Source organism: Ambystoma mexicanum, chromosome 11 (assembly GCF_040938575.1).
Source record: "Ambystoma mexicanum isolate Mex_15411 chromosome 11, UKY_AmexF1_1, whole genome shotgun sequence".
Taxonomy (NCBI): Eukaryota; Metazoa; Chordata; class Amphibia; order Caudata; family Ambystomatidae; genus Ambystoma; species Ambystoma mexicanum.
This window is the reverse complement of record NC_090934.1, coordinates 822829165-822846896: the sequence shown is the minus strand read 5'-3', so window position 1 is coordinate 822846896 and position 17732 is coordinate 822829165. Positions and strand designations below refer to the sequence as shown.

The window sequence follows — 17732 nt, the reverse complement described above, 5'->3', positions numbered from 1 at the left end:
ACAAAGCTTACCTGAACATCCTGTAAAATTGGTAACTTTTCAGTAGCAGTACAGTGCAGTATATAGCATTCCTGTTGCGCACAGCATCTAGATCCAAAAATTGCTTACTCTACCCCAGAAATTAGAATTCACCCAGTCAAACAGAGGGATCTATAAAGATCATGGCAAGTAGTTAACATAAGCTACTTCCCCCAAGTTCTCTTGGTGCACTCTGCTGCCCTCTTTTAACAGAAGAATGCAACTGCAGGTCCTGCTTCTCAGCAAGGTACCTACATATAGAATCCTTGGTGCACTCTTGCTAAATCTGCTGGAATGTGTCTTCTATTGTGCCCAAGGTGGTTGTGTATTTGGGGACTCAGGGAAGCAAGGGAGCAGTCTAATGCACTGCAGTGCTAAGAGAGGCATGCCTTTTAAAGAAAAAAGTTCAGGTTTTCTGCCAATCAGAAAAAAATAGCAATGCAATCAGGCCAAAGGCAGAACACACATGCCAGTGAGTCTCTGTGGCGCAATTGGTTAGCGCGTTCTGCTGTTAACCGAAAAGACGCTGCTGTTTTTGGCACAAAGACACAGAGTGTTCCACTCAGTAAACCTGAGTCATTTCTCCCGTGTTCTCTGGGTTCAGCCTACTGTCCCCTTTTAACACAAGTGCGCAACTGTGGCTTTCTCCTCATAGCAAGTTATGCCTACACAGAGGGCATTTGGTGCACTGTTGATGGGCTCTGTCCTCTACTAAATCCCCTGTGTTTGTGGATTACGGGAGGTAGGGAAGTACTTGATACCCTGATTTGCTGTGGGAAATAGAGCTATTTTAGAAATATTTTCAGGTTGCCTGGGGAGCATAAGCAAACAGCACACCAATCAGGCCCCAGTGTAAGCACTGCATGAGTCTCTGTGGCGCAATCGGTTAGCGAGTTCGGCTGTTAACCGAAAGGTTGGTTGTTCAAGCCCACCCAGGGACGATGCATTTTGGCTCAAAAATTCAGCATGACCAACTATGAACTTCTGTTTACCTCTCGCAGGTCTCGTCTGCTGACGTCCAAAAAATCCAATAAACTGCAAGCAATTCTTCTCGCTTGCTTTAGTTTTTCAAAACTTGCCATTCAATTCATAAACATCAAGACTTCATGGGAAGGGTTTGGCTGCAGCGTGTACTGATGCACAGAAGGAATCTATCCTAGCCAGTCTACTTAAAGAAGCAATGAGGCTCTGCAGGTGCATGTACGTCTCCTACCTTTATTCTGTCATCAGACACACCAGGTGGACTGCCACTAGGACCTCGTGGCGCAATGGTAGGGCGTCTGACTCCAGATCAGAAGGTTGCGTGTTCAAATCACGTCGGGGGCATATTTGCTTTTCCCACTCTGAAATACAAAATTGCTCTTCAGTATCTCGTTATTTCAACCTGACTGCATCTTTGTGCTCTGGGACTAGTTGTTCTGGCGTTTCGAATGTAATCTTTGCAGCAGGGAAGTATCATATTGACAGACACCCATGAAGGACATGGTCAACCTTTAAAGCAGGCCAATCTCTATGTTTTACTGGATGCAGCAGAAGTATTTCCTCTTTACCATCTCTTCAAGTGGGCCTGACTGATGTGCTGTTTTGTGCACGCTACGTGGGCTTTGTAAAGCATACCTCTGCCATTTGCATGGCCTCCTAGCGCTGTCAATATTTTAGTGTAATCGCTGAATGCTGCAGTGTCCTGGGAACTCTAGGTGTGACTAAAGGGTATATGCTGGGGCCCCGAAAGGGGGTCGGCAGTCTAGTGGCAATGCCCATCACTTTGTAGTTTGGGTTTGTGAGTTCAGGTACCGGTTTGGTGTCAGAAAACTGTAAGCGCCCTCCCAATCAACTGTCGGTCCTGGATTGTGAGGATTTCCCCTTATACTGGTCTCAGTAGACACATTTCCATTTTACTTTTTCACTCTCGCATTGCCTATTTCTCTCTCTCTCATAGATACATTATAGACAAGAGAGACATTGTCAGCGAGAGGGTTGCACAGCACCTTCCCCCATTTCCCTAAGTGCATTGCATGGGGCTCTGGGAGGCGTGCACATTTGTCTGAAACACAAAGATCCACTGGCAATAAAAGGCGTAGGACCCCAGTTCGCATTTCTTAGAATTTGAGGAGGCACTCAGAGTTGTCTCGGGCGTGACTGTACCTTTCATAGGAGATGTGCTAATCCCCAAACCCTCTTCCTTTGTCCCAGTAATCTGTCCTAGGGCCTCTAGCAAGTTGTTTTCTGAAACAAAGCTTACCTGAACATCCTGTAAAATTGGTAACTTTTCAGTAGCAGTACAGTGCAGTATATAGCATTCCTGTTGCGCACAGCATCTAGATCCAAAAATTGCTTACTCTACCCCAGAAATTAGAATTCACCCAGTCAAACAGAGGGATCTATAAAGATCATGGCAAGTAGTTAACATAAGCTACTTCCCCCAAGTTCTCTTGGTGCACTCTGCTGCCCTCTTTTAACAGAAGAATGCAACTGCAGGTCTTGCTTCTCAGCAAGGTACCTACATATAGAAACCTTGGTGCACTCTTGCTAAATCTGCTGGAATGTGTCTTCTATTGTGCCCAAGGTGGTTGTGTATTTGGGGACTCAGGGAAGCAAGGGAGCAGTCTAATGCACTGCAGTGCTAAGAGAGGCATGCCTTTTTCAGAAAAAAGTTCAGGTTTTCTGCCAATCAGAAAAAAATAGCAATGCAATCAGGCCAAAGGCAGAGCACACATGCCAGTGAGTCTCTGTGGCACAATTGGTTAGCGCGTTCGGCTGTTAACCGAAAAGACGCTGCTGTTTTTGGCACAAAGACACAGAGTGTTCCACTCAGTAAACCTGAGTCATTTCTCCCGTGTTCTCTGGGTTCAGCCTACTGTCCCCTTTTAACACAAGTGCGCAACTGTGGCTTTCTCCTCATAGCAAGTTATGCCTACACAGAGGACATTTGGTGCACTATTGATGGGCTCTGTCCTCTACTAAATCCCCTGTGTTTGTGGATTAGGGGAGGTAGGGAAGTGCTTGATACCCTGATTTGCTGTGGGAATTAGAGCTATTTTAGAAATATTTTCAGGTTGCCTGGGAAGCATAAGCAAACAGCACACCAATCAGGCCCCAGTGTAAGCACTGCATGAGTCTCTGTGGCGCAATCGGTTAACGCGTTCGGCTGTTAACCGAAAGGTTGGTGGTTCAAGCCCACCCAGGGACGATGCATTTTGGCTCAAAAATTCAGCATGACCAACTACGAACTTCTGTTTACCTCTCGCAGGTCTCGTCTGCTGACGTCCAAAAAATCCAATAAACTGTAAGCAATTCTTCTCGCTTGCTTTAGTTTTTCAAAACTTGCCATTCAATTCATAAACATCAAGACTTCATGGGAAGGGTTTGGCTGCAGCGTGCACTGATGCACAGAAGGAAGCTATCCTTGCCAGTCTACTTAAAGAAGCAATGAGGCTCTGCAGGTGCATGTACGTCTCCTACCTTTATTCTGTCATCAGACACACCAGGTGGACTGCCACTAGGACCTCGTGGCGCAATGGTAGGGCGTCTGACTCCAGATCAGAAGGTTGCGTGTTCAAATCACGTCGGGGGCATATTTGCTTTTCCCACTCTGAAATACAAAATTGCTCTTCAGTATCTCGTTATTTCAACCTGACTGCATCTTTGTGCTCTGGGCCTAGTTGTTCTGGCGTTTCGAATGTAAGCTTTGCAGCAGGGAAGTATCATATTGACAGACACCCATGAAGGACATGGTCAACCTTTAAAGCAGGCCAATCTCTATGTTTTACTGGATGCAGCAGAAGTATTTCCTCTTTACCATCTCTTCAAGTGGGCCTGACTGATGTGCTGTTTTGTGCACGCTACGTGGGCTTTGTAAAGCATACCTCTGCCATTTGCATGGTCTCTTAGCGCTGTCAATATTTTCGTGTAATCGCTGAATGCTGCACTGTCCTGGGAACTCTAGGTGTGACTAAAGGATATATGCTGGGGCCCCGAAAGGGGGTCGGCAGTCTAGTGGCAATGCCCATCACTTTGTAGTTTGGGTTTGTGAGTTCAGGTACCGGTCTGGTGTCAGAAAACTGTAAGCGCCCTCCCAATCAACTGTCGGTCCTGGATTGTGAGGATTTCCCCTTATACTGGTCTCAGTAGACACATTTCCATTTTACTTTTTCACTCTCACATTGCCTATTTCTCTCTCTCTCATAGATACATTATAGACAAGAGAGACATTGTCAGCGAGAGGGTTGCACAGCACCTTCCCCCATTTCCCTAAGTGCATTGCATGGGGCTCTGGGAGGCGTGCACATTTGTCTGAAACACAAAGATCCACTGGCAATAAAAGGCGTAGGACCCCAGTTCGCATTTCTTAGAATTTGAGGAGGCACTCAGAGTTGTCTCGGGCGTGACTGTACCTTTCATAGGAGATGTGCTAATCCCCAAACCCTCTTCCTTTGTCCCAGTAATCTGTCCTAGGGCCTCTAGCAAGTTGTTTTCTGAAACAAAGCTTACCTGAACATCCTGTAAAATTGGTAACTTTTCAGTAGCAGTACAGTGCAGTATATAGCATTCCTGTTGCGCACAGCATCTAGATCCAAAAATTGCTTACTCTACCCCAGAAATTAGAATTCACCCAGTCAAACAGAGGGATCTATAAAGATCATGGCAAGTAGTTAACATAAGCTACTTCCCCCAAGTTCTCTTGGTGCACTCTGCTGCCCTCTTTTAACAGAAGAATGCAACTGCAGGTCCTGCTTCTCAGCAAGGTACCTACATATAGAATCCTTGGTGCACTCTTGCTAAATCTGCTGGAATGTGTCTTCTATTGTGCCCAAGGTGGTTGTGTATTTGGGGACTCAGGGAAGCAAGGGAGCAGTCTAATGCACTGCAGTGCTAAGAGAGGCATGCCTTTTAAAGAAAAAAGTTCAGGTTTTCTGCCAATCAGAAAAAAATAGCAATGCAATCAGGCCAAAGGCAGAACACACATGCCAGTGAGTCTCTGTGGCGCAATTGGTTAGCGCGTTCTGCTGTTAACCGAAAAGACGCTGCTGTTTTTGGCACAAAGACACAGAGTGTTCCACTCAGTAAACCTGAGTCATTTCTCCCGTGTTCTCTGGGTTCAGCCTACTGTCCCCTTTTAACACAAGTGCGCAACTGTGGCTTTCTCCTCATAGCAAGTTATGCCTACACAGAGGGCATTTGGTGCACTGTTGATGGGCTCTGTCCTCTACTAAATCCCCTGTGTTTGTGGATTACGGGAGGTAGGGAAGTACTTGATACCCTGATTTGCTGTGGGAAATAGAGCTATTTTAGAAATATTTTCAGTTTGCCTGGGGAGCATAAGCAAACAGCACACCAATCAGGCCCCAGTGTAAGCACTGCATGAGTCTCTGTGGCGCAATCGGTTAGCGAGTTCGGCTGTTAACCGAAAGGTTGGTGGTTCAAGCCCACCCAGGGACGATGCATTTTGGCTCAAAAATTCAGCATGACCAACTATGAACTTCTGTTTACCTCTCGCAGGTCTCGTCTGCTGACGTCCAAAAAATCCAATAAACTGCAAGCAATTCTTCTCGCTTGCTTTAGTTTTTCAAAACTTGCCATTCAATTCATAAACATCAAGACTTCATGGGAAGGGTTTGGCTGCAGCGTGTACTGATGCACAGAAGGAATCTATCCTAGCCAGTCTACTTAAAGAAGCAATGAGGCTCTGCAGGTGCATGTACGTCTCCTACCTTTATTCTGTCATCAGACACACCAGGTGGACTGCCACTAGGACCTCGTGGCGCAATGGTAGGGCGTCTGACTCCAGATCAGAAGGTTGCGTGTTCAAATCACGTCGGGGGCATATTTGCTTTTCCCACTCTGAAATACAAAATTGCTCTTCAGTATCTCGTTATTTCAACCTGACTGCATCTTTGTGCTCTGGGACTAGTTGTTCTGGCGTTTCGAATGTAAGCTTTGCAGCAGGGAAGTATCATATTGACAGACACCCATGAAGGACATGGTCAACCTTTAAAGCAGGCCAATCTCTATGTTTTACTGGATGCAGCAGAAGTATTTCCTCTTTACCATCTCTTCAAGTGGGCCTGACTGATGTGCTGTTTTGTGCACGCTACGTGGGCTTTGTAAAGCATACCTCTGCCATTTGCATGGCCTCCTAGCGCTGTCAATATTTTAGTGTAATCGCTGAATGCTGCAGTGTCCTGGGAACTCTAGGTGTGACTAAAGGATATATGCTGGGGCCCCGAAAGGGGGTCGGCAGTCTAGTGGCAATGCCCATCACTTTGTAGTTTGGGTTTGTGAGTTCAGGTACCGGTCTGGTGTCAGAAAACTGTAAGCGCCCTCCCAATCAACTGTCGGTCCTGGATTGTGAGGATTTCCCCTTATACTGGTCTCAGTAGACACATTTCCATTTTACTTTTTCACTCTCGCATTGCCTATTTCTCTCTCTCTCATAGATACATTATAGACAAGAGAGACATTGTCAGCGAGAGGGTTGCACAGCACCTTCCCCCATTTCCCTAAGTGCATTGCATGGGGCTCTGGGAGGCGTGCACATTTGTCTGAAACACAAAGATCCACTGGCAATAAAAGGCGTAGGACCCCAGTTCGCATTTCTTAGAATTTGAGGAGGCACTCAGAGTTGTCTCGGGCGTGACTGTACCTTTCATAGGAGATGTGCTAATCCCCAAACCCTCTTCCTTTGTCCCAGTAATCTGTCCTAGGGCCTCTAGCAAGTTGTTTTCTGAAACAAAGCTTACCTGAACATCCTGTAAAATTGGTAACTTTTCAGTAGCAGTACAGTGCAGTATATAGCATTCCTGTTGCGCACAGCATCTAGATCCAAAAATTGCTTACTCTACCCCAGAAATTAGAATTCACCCAGTCAAACAGAGGGATCTATAAAGATCATGGCAAGTAGTTAACATAAGCTACTTCCCCCAAGTTCTCTTGGTGCACTCTGCTGCCCTCTTTTAACAGAAGAATGCAACTGCAGGTCTTGCTTCTCAGCAAGGTACCTACATATAGAAACCTTGGTGCACTCTTGCTAAATCTGCTGGAATGTGTCTTCTATTGTGCCCAAGGTGGTTGTGTATTTGGGGACTCAGGGAAGCAAGGGAGCAGTCTAATGCACTGCAGTGCTAAGAGAGGCATGCCTTTTTCAGAAAAAAGTTCAGGTTTTCTGCCAATCAGAAAAAAATAGCAATGCAATCAGGCCAAAGGCAGAGCACACATGCCAGTGAGTCTCTGTGGCACAATTGGTTAGCGCGTTCGGCTGTTAACCGAAAAGACGCTGCTGTTTTTGGCACAAAGACACAGAGTGTTCCACTCAGTAAACCTGAGTCATTTCTCCCGTGTTCTCTGGGTTCAGCCTACTGTCCCCTTTTAACACAAGTGCGCAACTGTGGCTTTCTCCTCATAGCAAGTTATGCCTACACAGAGGACATTTGGTGCACTGTTGATGGGCTCTGTCCTCTACTAAATCCCCTGTGTTTGTGGATTAGGGGAGGTAGGGAAGTGCTTGATACCCTGATTTGCTGTGGGAATTAGGGCTATTTTAGAAATATTTTCAGGTTGCCTGGGAAGCATAAGCAAACAGCACACCAATCAGGCCCCAGTGTAAGCACTGCATGAGTCTCTGTGGCGCAATCGGTTAGCGCGTTCGGCTGTTAACCGAAAGGTTGGTGGTTCAAGCCCACCCAGGGACGATGCATTTTGGCTCAAAAATTCAGCATGACCAACTACGAACTTCTGTTTACCTCTCGCAGGTCTCGTCTGCTGACGTCCAAAAAATCCAATAAACTGTAAGCAATTCTTCTCGCTTGCTTTAGTTTTTCAAAACTTGCCATTCAATTCATAAACATCAAGACTTCATGGGAAGGGTTTGGCTGCAGCGTGCACTGATGCACAGAAGGAAGCTATCCTTGCCAGTCTACTTAAAGAAGCAATGAGGCTCTGCAGGTGCATGTACGTCTCCTACCTTTATTCTGTCATCAGACACACCAGGTGGACTGCCACTAGGACCTCGTGGCGCAATGGTAGGGCGTCTGACTCCAGATCAGAAGGTTGCGTGTTCAAATCACGTCGGGGGCATATTTGCTTTTCCCACTCTGAAATACAAAATTGCTCTTCAGTATCTCGTTATTTCAACCTGACTGCATCTTTGTGCTCTGGGCCTAGTTGTTCTGGCGTTTCGAATGTAAGCTTTGCAGCAGGGAAGTATCATATTGACAGACACCCATGAAGGACATGGTCGAGCTTTAAAGCAGGCCAATCTCTATGTTTTACTGGATGCAGCAGAAGTATTTCCTCTTTACCATCTCTTCAAGTGGGCCTGACTGATGTGCTGTTTTGTGCACGCTACGTGGGCTTTGTAAAGCATACCTCTGCCATTTGCATGGCCTCCTAGCGCTGTCAATATTTTCGTGTAATCGCTGAATGCTGCACTGTCCTGGGAACTCTAGGTGTGACTAAAGGATATATGTTGGGGCCCCGAAAGGGGGTCGGCAGTCTAGTGGCAATGGGCATCACTTTGCAGTTTGGGTTTGTGAGTTCAGGTACCGGTCTGGTGTCGGAAACCTGTAAGCGCCCTCCCAATCAACTGTCGGTCCTGGATTGTGAGGATTTCCCCTTATACTGGTCTCAGTAGACACATTTCCATTTTACTTTTTCACTCTCGCATTGCCTATTTCTCTCTCTCTCATAGATACATTATAGACAAGAGAGACATTGTCAGCGAGAGGGCTTCACAGCACCTTCCCCCATTTCCCTAAGTGCATTGCAAGGGGCTCTGGGAGGCGTGCACATTTGTCTGAAACACAAAGATCCACTGGCAATAAAAGGCGTAGGACCCCAGTTCGCATTTCTTAGAATTTGAGGAGGCACTCAGAGTTGTCTCGGGCGTGACTGTACCTTTCATAGGAGATGTGCTAATCCCCAAACCCTCTTCCTTTGTCCCAGTAATCTGTCCTAGGGCCTCTAGCAAGTTGTTTTCTGAAACAAAGCTTACCTGAACATCCTGTAAAATTGGTAACTTTTCAGTAGCAGTACAGTGCAGTATATAGCATTCCTGTTGCGCACAGCATCTAGATCCAAAAATTGCTTACTCTACCCCAGAAATTAGAATTCACCCAGTCAAACAGAGGGATCTATAAAGATCATGGCAAGTAGTTAACATAAGCTACTTCCCCCAAGTTCTCTTGATGCACTCTGCTGCCCTCTTTTAACAGAAGAATGCAACTGCAGGTCTTGCTTCTCAGCAAGGTACCTACATATAGAAACCTTGGTGCACTCTTGCTAAATCTGCTGGAATGTGTCTTCTATTGTGCCCAAGGGGGTTGTGTATTTGGGGACTCAGGGAAGCAAGGGAGCAGTCTAATGCACTGCAGTGCTAAGAGAGGCATGCCTTTTTCAGAAAAAAGTTCAGGTTTTCTGCCAATCAGAAAAAAATAGCAATGCAATCAGGCCAAAGGCAGAACACACATGCCAGTGAGTCTCTGTGGCACAATTGGTTAGCGCGTTCGGCTGTTAACCGAAAAGACGCTGCTGTTTTTGGCACAAAGACACAGAGTGTTCCACTCAGTAAACCTGAGTCATTTCTCCCGTGTTCTCTGGGTTCAGCCTACTGTCCCCTTTTAACACAAGGGCGCAACTGTGGCTTTCTCCTCATAGCAAGTTATGCCTACACAGAGGACATTTGGTGCACTGTTGATGGGCTCTGTCCTCTACTAAATCCCCTGTGTTTGTGGATTAGGGGAGGTAGGGAAGTGCTTGATACCCTGATTTGCTGTGGGAAATAGAGCTATTTTAGAAATATTTTCAGGTTGCCTGGGAAGCATAAGCAAACAGCACACCAATCAGGCCCCAGTGTAAGCACTGCATGACTCTCTGTGGCGCAATCGGTTAGCGCGTTCGGCTGTTAACCGAAAGGTTGGTGGTTCAAGCCCACCCAGGGACGATGCATTTTGGCTCAAAAATTCAGCGTGACCAACTATGGACTTCTGTTTACCTCTCGCAGGTCTCGTCTGCTGACGTCCAAAAAATCCAATAAACTGCAAGCAATTCTTCTCGCTTGCTTTAGTTTTTCAAAACTTGCCATTCAATTCATAAACATCAAGACTTCATGGGAAGGGTTTGGCTGCAGCGTGTACTGATGCACAGAAGGAAGCTATCCTAGCCAGTCTACTTAAAGAAGCAATGAGGCTCTGCAGGTGCATGTACGTCTCCTACCTTTATTCTGTCATCAGACACACCAGGTGGAGTGCCGCATGGACCTCGTGGCGCAATGGTAGCGCGTCTGACTCCAGATCCGAAGGTTTCGTGTTCAAATCACGTCGGGGTCATATTTGCTTTTCCCACTCTGAAATATAAAATTGCTCTTCAGTATCTCGTTATTTCAACCTGACTGCATCTTTGTGCTCTGGGCCTAGTTGTTCTGGCGTTTCGAATGTAAACTTTGCAGCAGGGAAGTATCATATTGACAGACACCCATGAAGGACATGGTCAACCTTTAAAGCAGGCCAATCTCTATGTTTTACTGGATGCAGCAGAAGTATTTCCTCTTTACCATCTCTTCAAGTGGGCCTGACTGATGTGCTGTTTTGTGCACGCTACGTGGGCTTTGTAAAGCATACCTCTGCCATTTGCATGGTCTCCTAGCGCTGTCAATATTTTCGTGTAATCGCTGAATGCTGCACTGTCCTGGGAACTCTAGGTGTGACTAAAGGATATATGCTGGGGCCCCGAAAGGGGGTCGGCAGTCTAGTGGCAATGCCCATCACTTTGTAGTTTGGGTTTGTGAGTTCAGGTACCGGTCTGGTGTCAGAAAACTGTAAGCGCCCTCCCAATCAACTGTCGGTCCTGGATTGTGAGGATTTCCCCTTATACTGGTCTCAGTAGACACATTTCCATTTTACTTTTTCACTCTCACATTGCCTATTTCTCTCTCTCTCATAGATACATTATAGACAAGAGAGACATTGTCAGCGAGAGGGTTGCACAGCACCTTCCCCCATTTCCCTAAGTGCATTGCATGGGGCTCTGGGAGGCGTGCACATTTGTCTGAAACACAAAGATCCACTGGCAATAAAAGGCGTAGGACCCCAGTTCGCATTTCTTAGAATTTGAGGAGGCACTCAGAGTTGTCTCGGGCGTGACTGTACCTTTCATAGGAGATGTGCTAATCCCCAAACCCTCTTCCTTTGTCCCAGTAATCTGTCCTAGGGCCTCTAGCAAGTTGTTTTCTGAAACAAAGCTTACCTGAACATCCTGTAAAATTGGTAACTTTTCAGTAGCAGTACAGTGCAGTATATAGCATTCCTGTTGCGCACAGCATCTAGATCCAAAAATTGCTTACTCTACCCCAGAAATTAGAATTCACCCAGTCAAACAGAGGGATCTATAAAGATCATGGCAAGTAGTTAACATAAGCTACTTCCCCCAAGTTCTCTTGGTGCACTCTGCTGCCCTCTTTTAACAGAAGAATGCAACTGCAGGTCCTGCTTCTCAGCAAGGTACCTACATATAGAATCCTTGGTGCACTCTTGCTAAATCTGCTGGAATGTGTCTTATATTGTGCCCAAGGTGGTTGTGTATTTGGGGACTCAGGGAAGCAAGGGAGCAGTCTAATGCACTGCAGTGCTAAGAGAGGCATGCCTTTTTCAGAAAAAAGTTCAGGTTTTCTGCCAATCAGAAAAAAATAGCAATGCAATCAGGCCAAAGGCAGAACACACATGCCAGTGAGTCTCTGTGGCGCAATTGGTTAGCGCGTTCTGCTGTTAACCGAAAAGACGCTGCTGTTTTTGGCACAAAGACACAGAGTGTTCCACTCAGTAAACCTGAGTCATTTCTCCCGTGTTCTCTGGGTTCAGCCTACTGTCCCCTTTTAACACAAGTGCGCAACTGTGGCTTTCTCCTCATAGCAAGTTATGCCTACACAGAGGGCATTTGGTGCACTGTTGATGGGCTCTGTCCTCTACTAAATCCCCTGTGTTTGTGGATTACGGGAGGTAGGGAAGTACTTGATACCCTGATTTGCTGTGGGAAATAGAGCTATTTTAGAAATATTTTCAGGTTGCCTGGGGAGCATAAGCAAACAGCACACCAATCAGGCCCCAGTGTAAGCACTGCATGAGTCTCTGTGGCGCAATCGGTTAGCGAGTTCGGCTGTTAACCGAAAGGTTGGTGGTTCAAGCCCACCCAGGGACGATGCATTTTGGCTCAAAAATTCAGCATGACCAACTATGAACTTCTGTTTACCTCTCGCAGGTCTCGTCTGCTGACGTCCAAAAAATCCAATAAACTGCAAGCAATTCTTCTCGCTTGCTTTAGTTTTTCAAAACTTGCCATTCAATTCATAAACATCAAGACTTCATGGGAAGGGTTTGGCTGCAGCGTGTACTGATGCACAGAAGGAAGCTATCCTAGCCAGTCTACTTAAAGAAGCAATGAGGCTCTGCAGGTGCATGTACGTCTCCTACCTTTATTCTGTCATCAGACACACCAGGTGGACTGCCACTAGGACCTCGTGGCGCAATGGTAGGGCGTCTGACTCCAGATCAGAAGGTTGCGTGTTCAAATCACGTCGGGGGCATATTTGCTTTTCCCACTCTGAAATACAAAATTGCTCTTCAGTATCTCGTTATTTCAACCTGACTGCATCTTTGTGCTCTGGGCCTAGTTGTTCTGGCGTTTCGAATGTAAGCTTTGCAGCAGGGAAGTATCATATTGACAGACACCCATGAAGGACATGGTCAACCTTTAAAGCAGGCCAATCTCTATGTTTTACTGGATGCAGCAGAAGTATTTCCTCTTTACCATCTCTTCAAGTGGGCCTGACTGATGTGCTGTTTTGTGCACGCTACGTGGGCTTTGTAAAGCATACCTCTGCCATTTGCATGGCCTCCTAGCGCTGTCAATATTTTCGTGTAATCGCTGAATGCTGCAGTGTCCTGGGAACTCTAGGTGTGACTAAAGGATATATGTTGGCGCCCCGAAAGGGGGTCGGCAGTCTAGTGGCAATGCCCATCACTTTGCAGTTTGGGTTTGTGAGTTCAGGTACCGGTCTGGTGTCGGAAACCTGTAAGCGCCCTCCCAATCAACTGTCGGTCCTGGATTGTGAGGATTTCCCCTTATACTGGTCTCAGTAGACACATTTCCATTTTACTTTTTCACTCTCGCATTGCCTATTTCTCTCTCTCTCATAGTTACATTATAGACAAGAGAGACATTGTCAGCGAGAGGGCTTCACAGCACCTTCCCCCATTTCCCTAAGTGCATTGCATGGGGCTCTGGGAGGCGTGCACATTTGTCTGAAACACAAAGATCCCCTAGCAATAAAAGGCGTAGGACCCCAGTTCGCATTTCTTAGAATTTGAGGAGGCACTCAGAGTTGTCTCGGGCGTGACTGTACCTTTCATAGGAGATGTGCTAATCCCCAAACCCTCTTCCTTTGTCCCAGTAATCTGTCCTAGGGCCTCTAGCAAGTTGTTTTCTGAAACAAAGCTTACCTGAACATCCTGTAAAATTGGTAACTTTTCAGTAGCAGTACAGTGCAGTATATAGCATTCCTGTTGCGCACAGCATCTAGATCCAAAAATTGCTTACTCTACCCCAGAAATTAGAATTCACCCAGTCAAACAGAGGGATCTATAAAGAGCATGGCAAGTAGTTAACATAAGCTACTTCCCCCAAGTTCTCTTGGTGCACTCTGCTGCCCTCTTTTAACAGAAGAATGCAACTGCAGGTCTTGCTTCTCAGCAAGGTACCTACATATAGAAACCTTGGTGCACTCTTGCTAAATCTGCTGGAATGTGTCTTCTATTGTGCCCAAGGTGGTTGTGTATTTGGGGACTCAGGGAAGCAAGGGAGCAGTCTAATGCACTGCAGTGCTACGAGAGGCATGCCTTTTTCAGAAAAAAGTTCAGGTTTTCTGCCAATCAGAAAAAAATAGCAATGCAATCAGGCCAAAGGCAGAACACACATGCCAGTGAGTCTCTGTGGCACAATTGGTTAGCGCGTTCGGCTGTTAACCGAAAAGACGCTGCTGTTTTTGGCACAAAGACACAGAGTGTTCCACTCAGTAAACCTGAGTCATTTCTCCCGTGTTCTCTGGGTTCAGCCTACTGTCCCCTTTTAACACAAGTGCGCAACTGTGGCTTTCTCCTCATAGCAAGTTATGCCTACACAGAGGACATTTGGTGCACTGTTGATGGGCTCTGTCCTCTACTAAATCCCCTGTGTTTGTGGATTAGGGGAGGTAGGGAAGTGCTTGATACCCTGATTTGCTGTGGGAAATAGAGCTATTTTAGAAATATTTTCAGGTTGCCTGGGAAGCATAAGCAAACAGCACACCAATCAGGCCCCAGTGTAAGCACTGCATGAGTCTCTGTGGCGCAATCGGTTAGCGCGTTCGGCTGTTAACCGAAAGGTTGGTGGTTCAAGCCCACCCAGGGACGATGCATTTTGGCTCAAAAATTCAGCATGACCAACTATGAACTTCTGTTTACCTCTCGCAGGTCTCGTCTGCTGACGTCCAAAAAATCCAATAAACTGTAAGCAATTCTTCTCGCTTGCTTTAGTTTTTCAAAACTTGCCATTCAATTCATAAACATCAAGACTTCATGGGAAGGGTTTGGCTGCAGCGTGCACTGATGCACAGAAGGAAGCTATCCTTGCCAGTCTACTTAAAGAAGCAATGAGGCTCTGCAGGTGCATGTACGTCTCCTACCTTTATTCTGTCATCAGACACACCAGATGGATTGCCACAAGGACCTCGTGGCGCAATGGTAGCGCGTCTGACTCAAGATCAGAAGGTTTCGTGTTCAAATCACGTCGGGGGCATATTTCCTTTTCCCACTCTGAAATATAAAATTGCTCTTCAGTATCTCGTTATTTCAACCTGACTGCATCTTTGTGCTCTGGGCCTAGTTGTTCTGGCGTTTCGAATGTAAACTTTGCAGCAGGGAAGTATCATATTGACAGACACCCATGAAGGACATGGTCAACCTTTAAAGCAGGCCAATCTCTATGTTTTACTGGATGCAGCAGAAGTATTTCCTCTTTACCATCTCTTCAAGTGGGCCTGACTGATGTGCTGTTTTGTGCACGCTACGTGGGCTTTGTAAAGCATACCTCTGCCATTTGCATGGCCTCCTAGCGCTGTCAATATTTTCGTGTAATCGCTGAATGCTGCACTGTCCTGGGAACTCTAGGTGTGACTAAAGGATATATGCTGGGGCCCCGAAAGGGGGTCGGCAGTCTAGTGGCAATGCCCATCACTTTGTAGTTTGGGTTTGTGAGTTCAGGTACCGGTCTGGTGTCAGAAACCTGTAAGCGCCCTCCCAATCAACTGTCGGTCCTGGATTGTGAGGATTTCCCCTTATACTGGTCTCAGTAGACACATTTCCATTTTACTTTTTCACTCTCGCATTGCCTATTTCTCTCTCTCTCATAGATACATTATAGACAAGAGAGACATTGTCAGCGAGAGGGTTGCACAGCACCTTCCCCCATTTCCCTAAGTGCATTGCATGGGGCTCTGGGAGGCGTGCACATTTGTCTGAAACACAAAGATCCACTGGCAATAAAAGGCGTAGGACCCCAGTTCGCATTTCTTAGAATTTGAGGAGGCACTCAGAGTTGTCTCGGGCGTGACTGTACCTTTCATAGGAGATGTGCTAATCCCCAAACCCTCTTCCTTTGTCCCAGTAATCTGTCCTAGGGCCTCTAGCAAGTTGTTTTCTGAAACAAAGCTTACCTGAACATCCTGTAAAATTGGTAACTTTTCAGTAGCAGTACAGTGCAGTATATAGCATTCCTGTTGCGCACAGCATCTAGATCCAAAAATTGCTTACTCTACCCCAGAAATTAGAATTCACCCAGTCAAACAGAGGGATCTATAAAGATCATGGCAAGTAGTTAACATAAGCTACTTCCCCCAAGTTCTCTTGGTGCACTCTGCTGCCCTCTTTTAACAGAAGAATGCAACTGCAGGTCTTGCTTCTCAGCAAGGTACCTACATATAGAAACCTTGATGCACTCTTGCTAAATCTGCTGGAATGTGTCTTTTATTGTGCCCAAGGTGGTTGTGTATTTGGGGACTCAGGGAAGCAAGGGAGCAGTCTAATGCACTGCAGTGCTAAGAGAGGCATGCCTTTTTCAGAAAAAAGTTCAGGTTTTCTGCCAATCAGAAAAAAATAGCAATGCAATCAGGCCAAAGGCAGAACACACATGCCAGTGAGTCTCTGTGGCACAATTGGTTAGCGCGTTCGGCTGTTAACCGAAAAGACGCTGCTGTTTTTGGCACAAAGACACAGAGTGTTCCACTCAGTAAACCTGAGTCATTTCTCCCGTGTTCTCTGGGTTCAGCCTACTGTCCCCTTTTAACACAAGTGCGCAACTGTGGCTTTCTCCTCATAGCAAGTTATGCCTACACAGAGGGCATTTGGTGCACTGTTGATGGGCTCTGTCCTCTACTAAATCCCCTGTGTTTGTGGATTACGGGAGGTAGGGAAGTGCTTGATACCCTGATTTGCTGTGGGAAATAAAGCTATTTTAGAAATATTTTCAGGTTGCCTGGGAAGCATAAGCAAACAGCACACCAATCAGGCCCCAGTGTAAGCACTGCATGAGTCTCTGTGGCGCAATCAGTTAGCGCGTTCGGCTGTTAACCGAAAGGTTGGTGGTTCAAGCCCACCCAGGGACGGTGCATTTTGGCTCAAAAATTCAGCGTGACCAACTATGGACTTCTGTTTACCTCTCGCAGGTCTCGTCTGCTGACGTCCAAAAAATCCAATAAACTGCAAGCAATTCTTCTGGCTTGCTTTAGTTTTTCAAAACTTGCCATTCAATTCATAAACATCAAGACTTCATGGGAAGGGTTTGGCTGCAGCGTGTACTGATGCACAGAAGGAAGCTATCCTAGCCAGTCTACTTAAAGAAGCAATGAGGCTCTGCAGGTGCATGTACGTCTCCTACCTTTATTCTGTCATCAGACACACCAGGTGGATTGCCACAAGGACCTCCTGGCGCAATGGTAGCGCGTCTGACTCCAGATCAGAAGGTTGTGTGTTCAAATCACGTCGGGGTCATACTTCCTTTTCCCACTCTGAAATACAAAATTGCTCTTCAGTATCTCGTTATTTCAACCTGACTGCATCTTTGTGCTCTCGGCCTAGTTGTTCTGGCGTTTCGAATGTAAGCTTTGCAGCAGGGAAGTATCATATTGACAGACACCCATGAAGGACATGGTCAACCTTTAAAGCAGGCCAATCTCTATGTTTTACTGAATGCAGCAGAAGTATTTCCTCTTTACCATCTCTTCAAGTGGGCCTGACTGATGTGCTGTTTTGTGCACGCTTCGTGGGCTTTGTAAAGCATACCTCTGCCATTTGCATGGCCTCCTAGCGCTATCAATATTTTCGTGTAATCGCTGAATGCTGCACTGTCCTGGGAACTCTAGGTGTGACTAAAGGATATATGTTGGGGCCCCGAAAGGGGTTCGGCAGTCTAGTGGCAATGGGCATCACTTTGCAGTTTGGGTTTGTGAGTTCAGGTACCAGTCTGGTGTCGGAAACCTGTAAGCGCCCTCCCAATCAACTGTCGGTCCAGGATTGTGAGGATTTCCCCTTATACTGGTCTCAGTAGACACATTTCCATTTTACTTTTTCACTCTCGCATTGCCTATTTCTCTCTCTCTCATAGATACATTATAGACAAGAGAGACATTGTCAGCG

The 17732-nt window shown here is 46.4% G+C and overlaps 12 non-coding genes across 12 annotated transcripts; all 12 read left to right on the top strand.

The window, feature by feature from the left end:
* The first annotated feature begins 1272 nt into the window (after positions 1–1272).
* Positions 1273–1344, top strand: TRNAW-CCA (transfer RNA tryptophan (anticodon CCA)). The gene has a single exon. It is a non-coding gene; the product is annotated as a tRNA-Trp (tRNA).
* Positions 1345–3134: 1790 nt separating this feature from the next.
* On the top strand, positions 3135–3208 carry TRNAN-GUU (transfer RNA asparagine (anticodon GUU)). Its single transcript has one exon. It is a non-coding gene; the product is annotated as a tRNA-Asn (tRNA).
* A 313-nt stretch (positions 3209–3521) lies between these two features.
* TRNAW-CCA (transfer RNA tryptophan (anticodon CCA)) lies at positions 3522–3593 on the top strand. The gene has a single exon. It is a non-coding gene; the product is annotated as a tRNA-Trp (tRNA).
* Positions 3594–5383: 1790 nt separating this feature from the next.
* On the top strand, positions 5384–5457 carry TRNAN-GUU (transfer RNA asparagine (anticodon GUU)). Its single transcript has one exon. It is a non-coding gene; the product is annotated as a tRNA-Asn (tRNA).
* A 313-nt stretch (positions 5458–5770) lies between these two features.
* Positions 5771–5842, top strand: TRNAW-CCA (transfer RNA tryptophan (anticodon CCA)). The gene has a single exon. It is a non-coding gene; the product is annotated as a tRNA-Trp (tRNA).
* Positions 5843–7632: 1790 nt separating this feature from the next.
* TRNAN-GUU (transfer RNA asparagine (anticodon GUU)) lies at positions 7633–7706 on the top strand. Its single transcript has one exon. It is a non-coding gene; the product is annotated as a tRNA-Asn (tRNA).
* A 313-nt stretch (positions 7707–8019) lies between these two features.
* On the top strand, positions 8020–8091 carry TRNAW-CCA (transfer RNA tryptophan (anticodon CCA)). Its single transcript has one exon. It is a non-coding gene; the product is annotated as a tRNA-Trp (tRNA).
* A 4039-nt stretch (positions 8092–12130) lies between these two features.
* Positions 12131–12204, top strand: TRNAN-GUU (transfer RNA asparagine (anticodon GUU)). The gene has a single exon. It is a non-coding gene; the product is annotated as a tRNA-Asn (tRNA).
* Positions 12205–12517: 313 nt separating this feature from the next.
* Positions 12518–12589, top strand: TRNAW-CCA (transfer RNA tryptophan (anticodon CCA)). The gene has a single exon. It is a non-coding gene; the product is annotated as a tRNA-Trp (tRNA).
* Positions 12590–14379: 1790 nt separating this feature from the next.
* On the top strand, positions 14380–14453 carry TRNAN-GUU (transfer RNA asparagine (anticodon GUU)). Its single transcript has one exon. It is a non-coding gene; the product is annotated as a tRNA-Asn (tRNA).
* A 2175-nt stretch (positions 14454–16628) lies between these two features.
* TRNAN-GUU (transfer RNA asparagine (anticodon GUU)) lies at positions 16629–16702 on the top strand. Its single transcript has one exon. It is a non-coding gene; the product is annotated as a tRNA-Asn (tRNA).
* Positions 16703–17015: 313 nt separating this feature from the next.
* Positions 17016–17087, top strand: TRNAW-CCA (transfer RNA tryptophan (anticodon CCA)). The gene has a single exon. It is a non-coding gene; the product is annotated as a tRNA-Trp (tRNA).
* Positions 17088–17732: the final 645 nt, after the last annotated feature.